Source organism: Erithacus rubecula (assembly GCF_903797595.1).
Source record: "Erithacus rubecula genome assembly, chromosome: 14".
NCBI classification, from domain to species: Eukaryota; Metazoa; Chordata; class Aves; order Passeriformes; family Muscicapidae; genus Erithacus; species Erithacus rubecula.
Genome location: NC_136666.1, coordinates 17,902,564 through 17,915,946, shown reverse-complemented (window position 1 = coordinate 17,915,946; position 13,383 = coordinate 17,902,564). Strand labels below are relative to the sequence as shown.

General features: G+C 50.2%; 2 long non-coding RNA genes across 2 annotated transcripts in view; both read right to left on the bottom strand.

Moving 5' to 3' along the window:
• Positions 1–4,400: 4,400 nt before the first annotated feature.
• LOC306807816 lies at positions 4,401–11,869 on the bottom strand. Its single transcript, XR_013775823.1, has 3 exons — positions 11,511–11,869; positions 11,176–11,395; positions 4,401–4,940 (listed from the first exon to the last, which is right to left on the bottom strand). It is a non-coding gene; the product is annotated as an uncharacterized lncRNA (long non-coding RNA).
• Positions 11,870–11,964: 95 nt separating this feature from the next.
• The window catches only part of LOC306807814, a 43,321-nt gene continuing 41,902 nt past the window's right edge, over positions 11,965–13,383 (bottom strand). Inside the window, exon 3 of the long non-coding RNA XR_013775821.1 lies at positions 11,965–12,695. This is a non-coding gene — a long non-coding RNA (uncharacterized lncRNA). The remainder of the gene's footprint in view (positions 12,696–13,383) is intronic.

The window sequence follows — 13,383 nt, the reverse complement described above, 5'->3', positions numbered from 1 at the left end:
GTTGCATATCAAGGAGCTGTGGGAACAGACAGGCAGGAAGGGAGCAAAAGTTAATGTTGGTTTGAGTTGTGTCCACACTTCCACTGACTCCACCAGGGTTTGGAACAGGCCCTCCATGGGAATAGGGGTGATGGGAGACTGTCCTTAGCAGTTACACTCACAATAAATGCCCTTAATGACAATTTCCTGTCCGCTCTGGTCCTCTGTGTGTCTTCTCTGCCAGCAAATCCCACAGGGAAGGGAGTGCCTGTTATTCCATGTTTGTTTAGTGCCTTGTACAATGAGCCTCTCTTCCAGTTGGGGCCACTTGATGCTGCCACAATACAAATAATAAGGGTTCTAATAATAAAATGCAGACTTCAATGGGCCAGGCTGCTCAGCACCATTGGCCTGCCTTGCTGACTTGCTTCCTCCCACTTCCTCACTTCCTCTCCTGGTAGAAGAGCTCTTCTACATCATCAATTCCCAAAGGTGGTTGTCCTCAGTGTTGTTTGGCTCTGCAGGAAGCACCATTGCTTAAGACACTTGGCTTTCTTTCTTTAATTTTTAATTTATTTTTTTTCCACTGACGCGCTGCAGAAATTCTCCCTCCACACCCTTCGCTTCCCGTCCCTTTGGATCATCGTCCTGCCCACGGCACCACCTGCACTTTCTCCAGCAAACAGAGAAAAATCTTCTCCCTTAAAGACAGGGAAAGAGTGGAGATGGCAGCCAGGGGCATGGGCTGGGAGGATCTGGCAGAGAACACAACAGAATCACCGAGTTGGAAAAGCCCTCCACAGCCATTGCCCCAGCACTGAGCCGTGTCCCCAAGTGCCACATCCACAGGGTTAATCCCTGCTGGGATTCCTGCAGCCCCTCCAGCTGCACAGTGGGGTTTCTCAGCAAGGACAACACGCTGGGCACAGCATTAGGGAGCAGCCAGTGCTGGGGATAACTGCTTCCCACAGCCCTTTGTGGATGCAGCCAGTTCAGCTTTGTGTCCAGGGCTGGTTTCAATTTGGCTTCTCACACAGCACTCCATTGACAAAAATGGCTCTTGGCTAAAGTTCTTCTTTGTTTTGGTTGGAATTTTCCAAGTTTTCGGACAAAAATGCACATGAGGAGGGTTTTGATTTTCTGTCACTTAATCTGTTCCTCTGTTGGAAAAACGGAAGCTCAGTGGAAAAACTGACAGCTCAATGTATGTGAGCCCTCAATAAAAAGTTACAAGAATCAAAGAACAAAAAATCTGTGAAAAAATTTTAACGGCAGAACCATTTTTGCAGAGAATATATTTAACATTTTCCAACCAGCTTTAGCAGTGACCTGTAATTAAAGAAGAGTCCAAGCCACAGAGTTCAGAACCAGACTTTCCCAGAATTTATGGGTGTCTGGGTTTGGTTGAGTCCAATATGAACCATGGCAAGAGCTGGGATCCAACTCCCACCTCTCCCAAGGCTGGACAGAGTTGGTTTGGAGGCATCTCTTCATTCAGGGCATCCTGCTCTGGCTCAGAGGAGCTGCAACCCTGCCTGAGCCCTGGTAGGGACAGCAGGACACACATGACACAACACAATAACCCTTTGGAAATTAAAGTCAACTACAGAAAAAATCAAGAATGAAAGAAAAGATAAAAAGTAAAGAGAGAGAAAGAAAAAAAAAAAAAAAAAAGAATTGCACAGGTATTTTTCAAGAAGTGCCAGAAATTGCTGTCAGACCATGAGCTGAGTCAAGGATAACTCAAAGAGATTCCTCACTCACCTCTGGCTGGGATAGGAGAGGTCATTAGCACTGCCAGGCTGTGTCCAGGGGCTGCAGAAGGGTCTGAGCTCTTCTTGCTCTGCTGCAGTGGGGAAACATTTGTGCCAGCCTCCAGGTATGTATTTCTCAGCTAGAGATTCTGGGACAGGTTTTCACGCTGGCTCCTCATCTTGGGTGCTGACCTCCTTAGAAAATCTGTCCCAGGCAGGTGCTGCCAAGTTCCTGAAACACTGGCCGTGGGCAATTTTGGAAATATGGCCACACCTGTCCTCGTTTGGCATCACTATCAGCTCCAGCAAATCTTTAGCTTGGCTTGGTTTCAGCATTGTTTGGAATCCCTGCTGCCAGGTGTTGTTTGGGGAAACACACTGCCCTGGCCACAGTGTATTCTGTCTCAGAACAACTCAATCTTGTGTTTTGGCCCCAAACCAAGGGGACATTCCTACAGCCCAACAGAAATGCTTGGTTCATTGTCTTGCTGGGAACACACTGGGGTGGTTGGAAAGGGATCCCAGAGTCTGATAAAACCAGGCTACCTGTCTTGCTCCTTGTTGAGACTGGTTGGGGCAAGCTGCCAACAACAGCTGTTTCTTAATTGCACAGACACTTATCTTGTTCTGACACCACAGGCAAACATTAATGTCTTTCTGCAAATATGAATTTGGAGAGTCACTCTGTGGGCTTCCAAAAGCTGTGTGTATTTCTTGGGCCAACAGAAGAAATAGATGGAGGGGCAGAATCCTGGGGACACATCTGAGCAGAGACACACACCTGCTGTCACCTGGTAAGCTGCTGACACCAAATGATCTTAGAGCACCATTTCCAAGCAGAGGTGGCAAAGGCCAGGTGCCAAAATCAAATCAATATGGGTCAGGAAAGAGGTTGACTTTAGGCAGACTACACAGAGCACAGCCTGAGGCTGTGGGAGATTGACCCCAGAATGGTTTTAATTGGAAGGACCTTAAAGCCCATCATTTTCCACACCTTCCACTATGCCAGGTTGCTCCAAGCCTGGACACTCCCAGGGATCCAGGGACAGCCCCAGCTTCTCTGGGCACCCTGTGCCAGGGCCTCCCACCCTCAGAGATGTTTGGTCCAGCCAGCAGCACAGACTCCATAAGCACCCCCATGGCTCTCCCTCCAGCCTGCCCACAGCAGTGCAGGGCTCTGCTGACAGGAGCCCCAGACGTGTCTGTGTCAGGGCAGCCTGGGCTGCTGTCAGTCCCTCACCAGCGCCCCTCCGCCCACGCCTGCTCAGTGCCCATCTCTAATTTTCCACCCGAGGAAGCTCGTCTGGCTGCTTGGGCGGGAGCCTCGCTCAAGGTTCCCAGCTCTGCCTGGCTTTCAGCTGAGAGTTTTATTTTTGGTGCTGAGCCCTAAAGCCAAAACCCCGCTCCTCCCTTTGCTCTGACCGCTGGTGCAGGGAGGCTGCTGTAAACAGGCTGGGCAGGAGCAGAGGGAGCAGAGCACAGCCCCTGCTGCAGGGGGGCTGCAGGGATGGGGGCATGCACCCCCCTTGCTGCTCCTGGGATTTGTAATTAAGGGCTCCCTGGTGGAGACATGAGATCACCAGGAAAGGGGACCTGGAAGCATTGCTGTTCCATGGTCGAGGGGTGACATTTAAGACTGTCCCCACTGAAGAGAGGCCTTGAAGAGAAAACAGCAGCTGGAATAGTCAGCGTTGCTCATCAGCTGTCTGCCCACCTCTCACTCATCCTCAATCCCGTGAGAAATCCTATGGAATTTAACAGCTTAAACAATAGCTTCCACATAGATTAAATCGAGGCATTGCTCTATAAAATCCCACAGTGTATGAGTGTGATCTTCCTAAAGCTTCCTTTCAAAAATCTGTACTGGGTTAATCCTTCTGCATTACATTAAATGTATGATTTAAGTGATTCATAAACAAAGGTCAGGTCTGCTCTGGAAACTTTGCCTTGTACAGCTTCTCTGCTTGGGAATATGGATTTTCACCATTTATGGACCAAACCCCCACACTGTACTCTTGCCACCAAGCCAACACAGACTTTTGGTGCCAGACTTTATGGTGTTCTTCTGTAAGGAAATATTTCCTTTATCTGTACAAAAGGCAAAGGATCTGATAAGCCCATTTCCCTTCCAAACCCTGACACATGATGCATAACCCCAGTAGGCCTGAAATTATCTTCACTCAAATTTTATTTCCCAATTTCTGTTTTCTCAGTTGGACTGGTCTCTTTTGCTTTTCCCTTTCTTTTTTCTAAATGAATGAATGAAACTCTCATCCCACACATGGCACAATCTGTTTGCACAACGTACAACCTCTTAATTTCTCTTAAGAGCAGGAGTGAAGCTTTGCAGCTGGAGCAGAATGGGGTTGGGCAGGCATTTGCAGCCTAAATGATAGAGAGGAAAGCAGGCTAAAAGGGAATGGCACACACAGCAACTGCATCTGGTGCCTGAGCCACACTGAGGCACCAAAATAAACAATTGTGCTTAACTGAATCTTGAGTAGACTTGGTGCTAAACATACACTGAAGGACTTGGTTGGACTGTGTGATCTTTGGAGCTCTTTTTCAAACTTAACCATTCTATGATTTTGCTAAGTGCCCTGATGGCACAAGGAAGGAGCAATTTGCCTTATTCCTGCCAAATTGGCATTTGGTGGGTGGCTGGGAGCTCAGTGCCTGCTGGTGATGCTGTTGTCCCTACAGCACCAGTGACATCCCTGGCACCACATCCCTTTGAACTGGGACTGTGTGCTGGGAGCAGAGGAGCACATCTGGGGTTGCTGATTTTCTGAATGACTCCTCTGACCAGATGCAGTGAGCATCCAAATCCAACAACTTGCCCAAAAGCTTGGTTTTCCTCCTAAACCCCAATCTGCAGCCCTGATAAAAGCTGGGGTGTAACTCCTGGGCAGTTTTAACCCCTCAAAACCACACTGTGGTGAAAAATACCTGGGCACTGGCTGCAGCACAGCCTCAGAAAGGCACTGTCACTCTGGCCGCTCCTTCCAGGCTGAAAAGGTGCAAATCTTCAGGTGCAATCCCACTTGGAAAGCATGGTGTGCTTGGAAGCCTCCAGCCGGGGCCAGGAGCTGGAGTCAGGGCATCCCCAGCACAGCCTCTCTCACCTGGCTGCCCCATACACTTAGAGAGAACATTATTGTTGTGTCAGTCAAATCCCAGGGCTCCATGAGGAATATTTTCCGTCTGCTAGGGAGAAAAGCCTCTGTGAGTTCCAGCCAGGCTGCTCAGACAGAGGGGAGGGATCCAAGGTGCCGGGTTTCCACATGCACGCACTTCCCTCCTGCAGTGCCCTGCAAGGGACAGGAATTACCCTGGCCTTTGCCACCTGTGTGCCAGGGGAATGAGGAGAGCACGGGCAGGGTGTGAAAGGGATGGGAAACAACTCTGTTGTACTCTCAGCATTTTTGTTTTTAAATCTGCCCCTCTCTCCTGCATTCCCAGCCTCACACAGGCTCGGGCTATATGGCTTACTGGAACTGCCTTGCCCAAAAGTTTTTCATTAACATTTTACCGTGAAGAAATCCACACATCAGCCACACAGGCATGTGGTTTCAATCCCTTAAAACACTGATTCATTACGTGCTTAGCAAATATTTTCTCCTGCATCTGCAAACAATAGCTACTTCCAGACTTTCACTGGCCCGTGGTCACTGTGGCTATAACGCCTTGGCTGCCCTGAAACCAGAAAGGTGAAGTTTCTTTCCAAAGGGCAGCTGCCCCTCTGGATGGGTCTGTCCATCCCCAGCAGCTCAGGCTGGGATTTAACCCTCAGATAATGGGGGATTTTCAGCTGTCTTTGGGATACCCTTTAGGGCTGCAGTGGGTGAGAGGCTCTGAGAGCCCTGCAAAGCTGCAGCTGACATCCTTTAAAAGCAGAGGTAAATAGAAAGGAGCCTGTGGCTGAGGCACACAGCTGTGCCTGTCTGGGGTAACCCCTGACAGGGCAGCTCTCACCCTTGGCATCCCCCCTGGCTCTGTGCTTTGTCCTTGGCAGCGGAGGTGAGTCACCGGCAGCGCTGAAATCCCAGCGGGGCAGCTGCTCAAATAACCTGAGAGCAGCAGGAGCCTCCATTCCCCGCAAAGCAACAGCAGCCTCTTCTTCAGGGCTGCTCTGGGCAGGGCTGAGGTGGCACAGCTGGTGGCACACGGAGCAGGTAACCCCCCAAGCACAGCAGGGAGGGCCCAAAGGCAGCGAAATTCCTACAAACTCCCTAAAAACCTGATGTCCTCCTTCCCCTTCACAGCACACACACAGCAAAGCCGATTTTACTCACTCCTCTGAGGAGGCAGAATTACTCACAGGTGGTTCTTTTCAAAAATACATATGGGCTGAGGCTGAGAGCATATGGTCTGATGGCATATTAATAACAGAGAGCTGAGGTTCCCTGTTACTCACACAGCAAAAAGCAGATTGAGGGAAGGACACCTTTCAGGAGGAATTCCTGCTGCCCTGGCTGAATGAGTCACCCCTAAGCAGGTCAGGCTGCTCCCAAAGCCCTAAGAAAAGCAGCCATTTATGGGTATGAGAGATAAGGGGCTTTTTATCCCTTGGGTAGATGCCAAGGATGAAACCACAGATTTTCTCCCCCGTTATTCCAGGATAAAAGCACATTTTTGTGGGATACACAGAACAAAGGCCATGATGTCTGCAGGAGTTTTGATCACTGTTTTCCCCAATGCAGATGGTTGTGAATGAGGAGGATGCTCTGTGGTGCTCACAGTGGTGCCAAGCTGGGCATTCCTTACTCCAGAATATTCTTCTTCCCCTAAGCCACCTCTTCTTCCTCTTTCTTCTCTCTTTCTTAGCAAGGGAGAAGATTTATTCTAGGGGAAGGTGTGATGACTTTGTAGACATTTTCCTTGACCTGCTCTGCTCTTAATTGCCAATTACAAATGAAGGAACGGGTCCCACACTGGCACACACAGCCCCAGCTCTGCCACTCCAGGGCACACTCCCAGCTCTCCAGGTGATCCAAGGTTAAAAGCTGCCCCACTGACCCTTCTCTGCTTTTCCCTTCTGACAGAGCAGCCTTGGAGCTGTGATTTATGGGACTGTAAGAAAAGCAACCCCTCCCCTGAGGGTCCCTGCACAGAGTATTCACCTCACTCTGCAGAGCAGGGAGGATTTCCCAGCTCCCTGAGGATCCTGCTCTTATCTCCTCAGTCCTGGAAAAGATCAAACACTGCAGCTGGGAGCTGCTTCATCCAAACAAAGCCTGGAAGGAGATGCCTCATCCAGCTCACAGCTGGAGCTGCACTCCTCCAGTGGGATAAAAAAAGCTCAGAGGTGTCCTGTGGCTCTCCTGCAGGAGAACTGGGATAGGTCAGGCTTTTCCCAAAGGATGGGCCCAGCTGATACCAGCAGTACCCACTTCTGGACCCACAGCTCAGAGATGCTTCTTGAACAGTGCCCAGAATCTCACTGCTGCAAACAAAACCAGCTCTGGCTGGTGTCTGAAATGCCCTGATGTATAAATTTGCCAAATTTATAAATGGGATTAACTGTGCTGGAATAAGGAAAGAGAATGGGGACTGGAGAGGATGCAGGAAACAATACACATTGTATTTTTTCCTGGGTTAAAAGCAATGACTTGTTTCAGGTTGCAGCATAGGGCAAGAAGAAAGAGTAGAGGAGCTGCAAGCTGATGTTTGCTGTGGAGAGCCCAGGGACACCCAGATCAACCAAACCAGAAAGAAAAGAGGCCCCAGCTCCAGAAACAGCACCAGAAATTGGGGGTGAGGTGCTCCCCTCATTGCTGTAACATTGGACCAATATCCCCCACTTCAGCTAAACGTGCCTGCACAGCCAATTGATTTTCCCCAAAATAAAATTATTCCAATTCCAACTGGTTTCCAATTTCCAGCCTAAAAAAAGAAATATAGGAATCCCTGCCCAGCATCCTCTGCATGGGTCTGTATTTCCAGGGATCTGGAATGCAGCTGGTGGGACTGGGCTTCAGGAGAGCAAAGCACAGCAACCTCCCTCCTGTTTGATCCATCCTGTGGAAAACTCAGCGTGCCCAGGGTGAAAATCCAGCTGGATAAAATAAATGTCTAATCTCTTACAACACCCAGTAAAACAAAGGTGCACGGAAGATTGACTTTAATCACGAATTTGCCACAGTTGATTTTTCCAGCTAAGGATGTTCCTTCTCTGCTGGGCCTTAAATTTGTCTGCATGAGAGGACTGTGGAGAGGGAAGGTGTGAAATCAATGTACATAAACTCAATGGCCCTGAGCCCTGATGCTGAGGCTACAGTTGGCTGCACTTCATGCAAAATGAGCTGAGACCCCTCTATTTGACTCCAGAGCCTGCAGACAAGCCTTTCACCCTCCACCTCTGCTAATTCATCTTGGCTTTGTCTTTAAGGGACAACAAATCCAGGTTTTTGTTGCCAGAGTAGCTGGAATCATGGCAGATGTGGGAGATGCTCTGCTGCCAGTCTGTGAGGGCAATCCCTGTCCCAGATCTCAGGCAGGATATTTAACTTTGATATAAAATTTCCTGCCAGCTCTAAAGGTATCACAGTATGTCCACAGGTGTGCTCTGAGCTGGAATGTGTCAGTGAACTCCCATGAGTTTTAAAAGGCAGGTGTGCCCATTTATGCTCTGGCTTCTTATCAATTAATTTATTTCATTTGTACAAGTGCCCTAGGTTTAAATAACTTATGTTAGGTATAAAGAACTGTGAGCACGAAGAAAGAAGCCAACAGAGAAGCTTCCAGAGAATCTTTAGAGCCTCTTCCAGTACCTAAAGGAGCTCCAGGAAAGCTGGAGAGGGATTTGGGACCAGGGATGGAGGGATAGGACACAGGGAATGGCTTCCCACTGGGAAAGGAGAGATTTAGACGGATATTGGAAAGGAATTCCTGGCTGGGACTATGGGGAGGATACTGGGCTGGAATTCCCAGAGAAGCTGTGGCTGTCCCTGGATCCCTGGCAGTGCCCAAGGAGAGGATGGAGCAGCCTGGCACAACGAAAACACCACAGCAAGATGTGGCACTGCAGGGACTTCAGGCTCCCTCCAACATAACCCTTCATGGTTCAGCTGCTCCTAAAGCAGCAGAGAAGCCAAAGCCGAAAGACACGGGGCTCTGTGGAAGCCCGGCCCGATGCCGCCGCTCCCTCACGGGCCGTTCCCTCACGCCCGTTCCCTTTACGGGCCGTTCCCTTCACGGGCTGTTCCCTTCACGGGCCGTTCCTTCACGCCCGTTCCCTTTACGGGCTGCTCCCTCACGCCCGTTCCCTTTACGGGCCGTTCCCTTTACGGGCCGTTCCCTCACGCCCGTTCTCTTTACGGGCCGTTCCCTTTACGGGCTGTTCCCTCACGCCCGTTCCCTTTACGGGCCGTTCCCTTTACGGGCCGTTCCTTCACGCCCGTTCCCTTTACGGGCCGTTCCCTCACACCCGTTCCCTTTACGGGCCGTTCCCTTTACGGGCCGTTCCTTCACGCCCGTTCCCTTTACGGGCCGTTCCCTCACACCCGTTCCCTTTACGGGACGTTCCCTTTACGGGCTGTTCCCTCACGCCCGTTCCCTTCACGCCCGTTCCCTTTACGGGCCGTTCCCTCACGGCCGCTCCCTCGCGCCCGTTCCTTCACGCCCGTTCCCTTTACGGGCCGCTCCCTCGCGCCCGTTCCTTCACGCCCGTTCCCTTTACGGGCCGCTCCCTCGCGCCCGTTCCTTCACGCCCGTTCCTTTTACGGGCCGTTCCCTCACGCCCGTTCCCTTTACGGGCCGTTCCCTTTACGGGCCGTTCCCTCACGGCCGCTCCCTCATGCCCGTTCCCGGGCTCCGCGCGCCCTCCCGTGGCCGCGGGCCCTCAGCGCAGCCCGGCTCGGCTCGGCCCCGCTCCCGGCCCTTCACGGAGTAGTTAGACAAAACAATTCCTTTCTAGCTAGAGAATCTATGACAACTGGTACCCAAAAAGCAGAAACAACGGTGAAGGAAAGGGCGCAAGCCAGGGGGCTGAGATTTCATAGCCAGGGGCTGTGGTTGAACAATTGACCCCAGTGTGTGGATGAACAAAAACTTATAAAAGTGTAAAAACTCATGACCAGGATCCATCTTGGATTTGATTTGGGTGTCGCCCCATACAGGCTCTTGCACTTCCCAAGGTGTATCCTTCCAATAAATGCCTATTTTATTCCTTTTGCTCTGTCTAGTTCTGGGTCAGCAGTCAACACTCCTTCCAGATGCGCAGAGCGCATCCTTCCAGCCCTGCTCTTCCCTGCGCTGGGGCAGACAGAACAAAAGGCTCCTCAGAAGGTGAATTGCACATTTTTGGGCATTTTTGGACAAGCTGCCCCTCAGAAGATGAATTTCACAGCTGCCCTTCCCTGCATGAACAAGCTGCACTGGATACACCGTGTCCCCAGTGCCATGCAATGCCAACAACATGCCCGTGCCTCCATGGAAAACAACTCTCTTATGTGCCCTTCTTTGTGTTTTCCCAGCCAAGGGCAGGCTCAGCATCCATGGGTGCATCCTTTCTGTCCCACTGCTGCTCCCAGCAGAGCCTGGCAGAATTCACATCCACCCCTAAGTGCTGCAATCCCAGCAGCAGAATTATCAACAGAATTATCCTGAGGTGGAAAAGACCCACAAGAATCATTGAGACAAACTCCTGGCCCTGGACAGGACACTCCAAAAATCCCACACGAGCCTAAAAATCTGTAATAGGCATAATAATAATAATAATGTAATAGTAACAATCAACAAGATTATTATTAACAGGACTTATTAATATATAATAACAGGACTATTATTTATAATAATAGTTCACAGGACTAATAGTAACAAGACTGTGGACCCTACCAGGACCCTGCCAGGCGCTGAGTACCCCAACACTCCCTCCTGGCACCCCTGCAAGGGTTAACAGCAGGGTTGATGCCCAGGAAAGGTGGAAGGTGCCTGCAGCAAAGCAAGTGATGTTCCAGGATAGTTTTGTCTGATCAATGCCATTAGACTGATAGATTGTTTGGGGAAGCTTTTTATCTCAGCCCTCACATCTGTTCTGCGTTTGGAGGCAGCCTAAGAGGCTGGGGGTGCAGAGCAGGTGCTGAGAGTGTCTGGTGAGCATTAGGGAACGTTCACTCAGAGGCTCCAGAGCTGCCAAAAAGTGCACTGATTGGACAGATGTTACTTCATTACTGACAACTCGTCATCCTGGATGTTTTAAGGGAACAGTTGTTTGTTAAGGAAACACAGCTGTTACCAAGAAATTTGTTTTTCCTTTCCTTTTTCTTGGCTGCAGGGCAGCGAAAAGCCCAAGGTACCTGGGCACCTGCAGAGCCCCTTTCTGTGCAGCTCCCTGTGGCCAGGGAAGGGACACAGGACTGGAAGGACCTGCCTGGTCACTTGCCACCCCAGTGCCCCAGGGCTGATCCTTGTTTAAACTCTCTTGGACCTGTTTTCTTACCTGGTCTTCAGAACTCCCAGTGCTGGAAGTTGTCTGGTACTGATGTTCCTGTGGTGGGGTCACTGCTGGAGCTTTACAATGGAGGTGCCTTTGACCTTCCTCCCATTCAGGTTCAGGGCAGATCTTCCAGAAATGATCCCCAAAGTATGATTTGTTTCAAGGAGCTGCACGGGAGGGGAATTGGAGCACGGTTTGCCCTATGAAAAATGGGAATTCCCACCTGGAGGGAACAAGCACGAGGGTTTAATCTGGTTTATCTGATCACACATTTTCTGAAAAAAGGGGTCTGTAGGCTTCCCTCTGGTGTTCAAGTTGTTTCATCCACAAATACTCACTGGGAATGTCAAACCTGTGCAGGAGGATGGATTCCTGTCTCATCCCACAGCAGCAGTGCTGGGAACACTCTGCAAAAATGGGAAAAGTTTTGGTACATGGCTCCTGATCTCTGATCTCATCTTGCAGCTCTTCTCCATCCTCTGGATGGGACTGTGCCCGTGCCTCAGTCTCCTCTCTCCTTTGGACAGAGCCAATTCCAGCCCACAGGGGTGTCAGGAGGGTGAATTATTCATGCCCGATGTGCTCTGGTGGGAGGTACAGGTTGCTCTAAACCCCAATGGAGTTCTCAGTGGAGGAGAATGTGGGTGATACAGCAGCAGCCCCTGGATCCAAGCCGTGCAAGGCGGAGTGGGCAGTGGAAATCTGCTGAAAATCGGGAGCAGTGACTAGCAGAGTCCTGCTTTTTGAGGGATCTAACCCAGAGCCAGGCGCATTCTGCTTTTCTCTGTCACTAAAGCCCCGCAGCTGCGCGGGTTGGGAGCTGCGCAGCAGATCCGAGCATCCCGCAGTGAGATCTCCAGAGCAGGATTCTGGGGCCACTCAGTTGTATCAGCTCAGGCAGCCTCTGATCAATTCTGAGTTATCATCCCGCCATCAATTAGCACGATAACTGATTGCCCTGCCCCTGCCCAGCTCTATCCATACGTCTTCCCATAGACCCGTTCTCCCTTATCGATTTTTACCCTGCAGCTTTTCCGCTTTGATCGATTCCAAGAGAAACGTGCAAATGAGGAGTCAAACATCTTTATGACCTGAGACCTTATCAAAGGAATTCGCTGCTCCTTCTCACCCCCCTGTCAGCGCTGGGAAAGCATTTAACAGCCGATATGTGCTGGCAGGAGGAGCAAGGCTGCTCATCCAGAGGGATGGATGCAATAGATCCTTCTTTTGTCTCATCCCATGGATGCAGGCTGGGAAAGAAGGTGGCTCCATTTTGCACTTCTTTGTTTTTGTTTTCCCCACAGTCTCCAGATCAGGTGCTGCTCTGCGGGGGTTATGTGACCATAAGTCCCAAAACACAAGGTTTTATCGCTGGGGTGTCCTGCAAAGCTCCCAGCATTGGGTAGGATGGTGCTGCTGCTGCCTGAAAACAGCTCCCTGCCTTTGGGAGAGGCTGGAAGATGATCCTGGATTGCAGCATTTGTGCTTCAAACACGGCAGGAATCAGCCTCTGGAAGGAGATACTGAAAGAAGAGAGAAAATACCGACAGAAGTATCATGCAGTGCTTGCTAACCATAGAATCAGTCATAAAGTCACAGAATCCTAGAATTACAGAATGATAAAATCGATTATAGAATCACAGGATGGTTGGGTTGGAAGGGACCTTTCAAGGTCACCTGGTCTAACCCTCTGCCATGAACAGGAACAGCTCCAACCAGAGCATCTCCACAGATGAACCACTGAGTGCTTTGGTGGGGTTCCAGCTATGCCCAACTTCTCAAGCAAATAATGGGTTTAAAGGCTTCTGAAACTGATGGTTTTATAGAAATACAGACATTTTGCTATAGGAAGAAAGCTGTTGATTAAATGAACAAATTAAATCTCTAAACCAAGACACAACCAACCAAACCTGTCATGGGAGCAGCTCCTGTCCCAGCACAGGTCTCCTTTCAAGTGTGAACCTCAGCCAGGTTCAGAGAATCCCTCTCCTGCAGCAAGGCCTCCTCCTCCAAACTGGGAGAAACAGCCAGAAAAAAGAATCCCAGCAGGCTTAGAATGAAGAGGTCACAGCCCCCTCAAACTACTCAAGATTTGCAAAACCATCAGGGACTGCTGATTTTTAGGAGTCCCCAGTGGTTCCCTATTAAAAATAAAGAGGACACTATGAGCCAGTGTTCCCTTCCAATCCTAAAAACTGGGAATTACCAGCC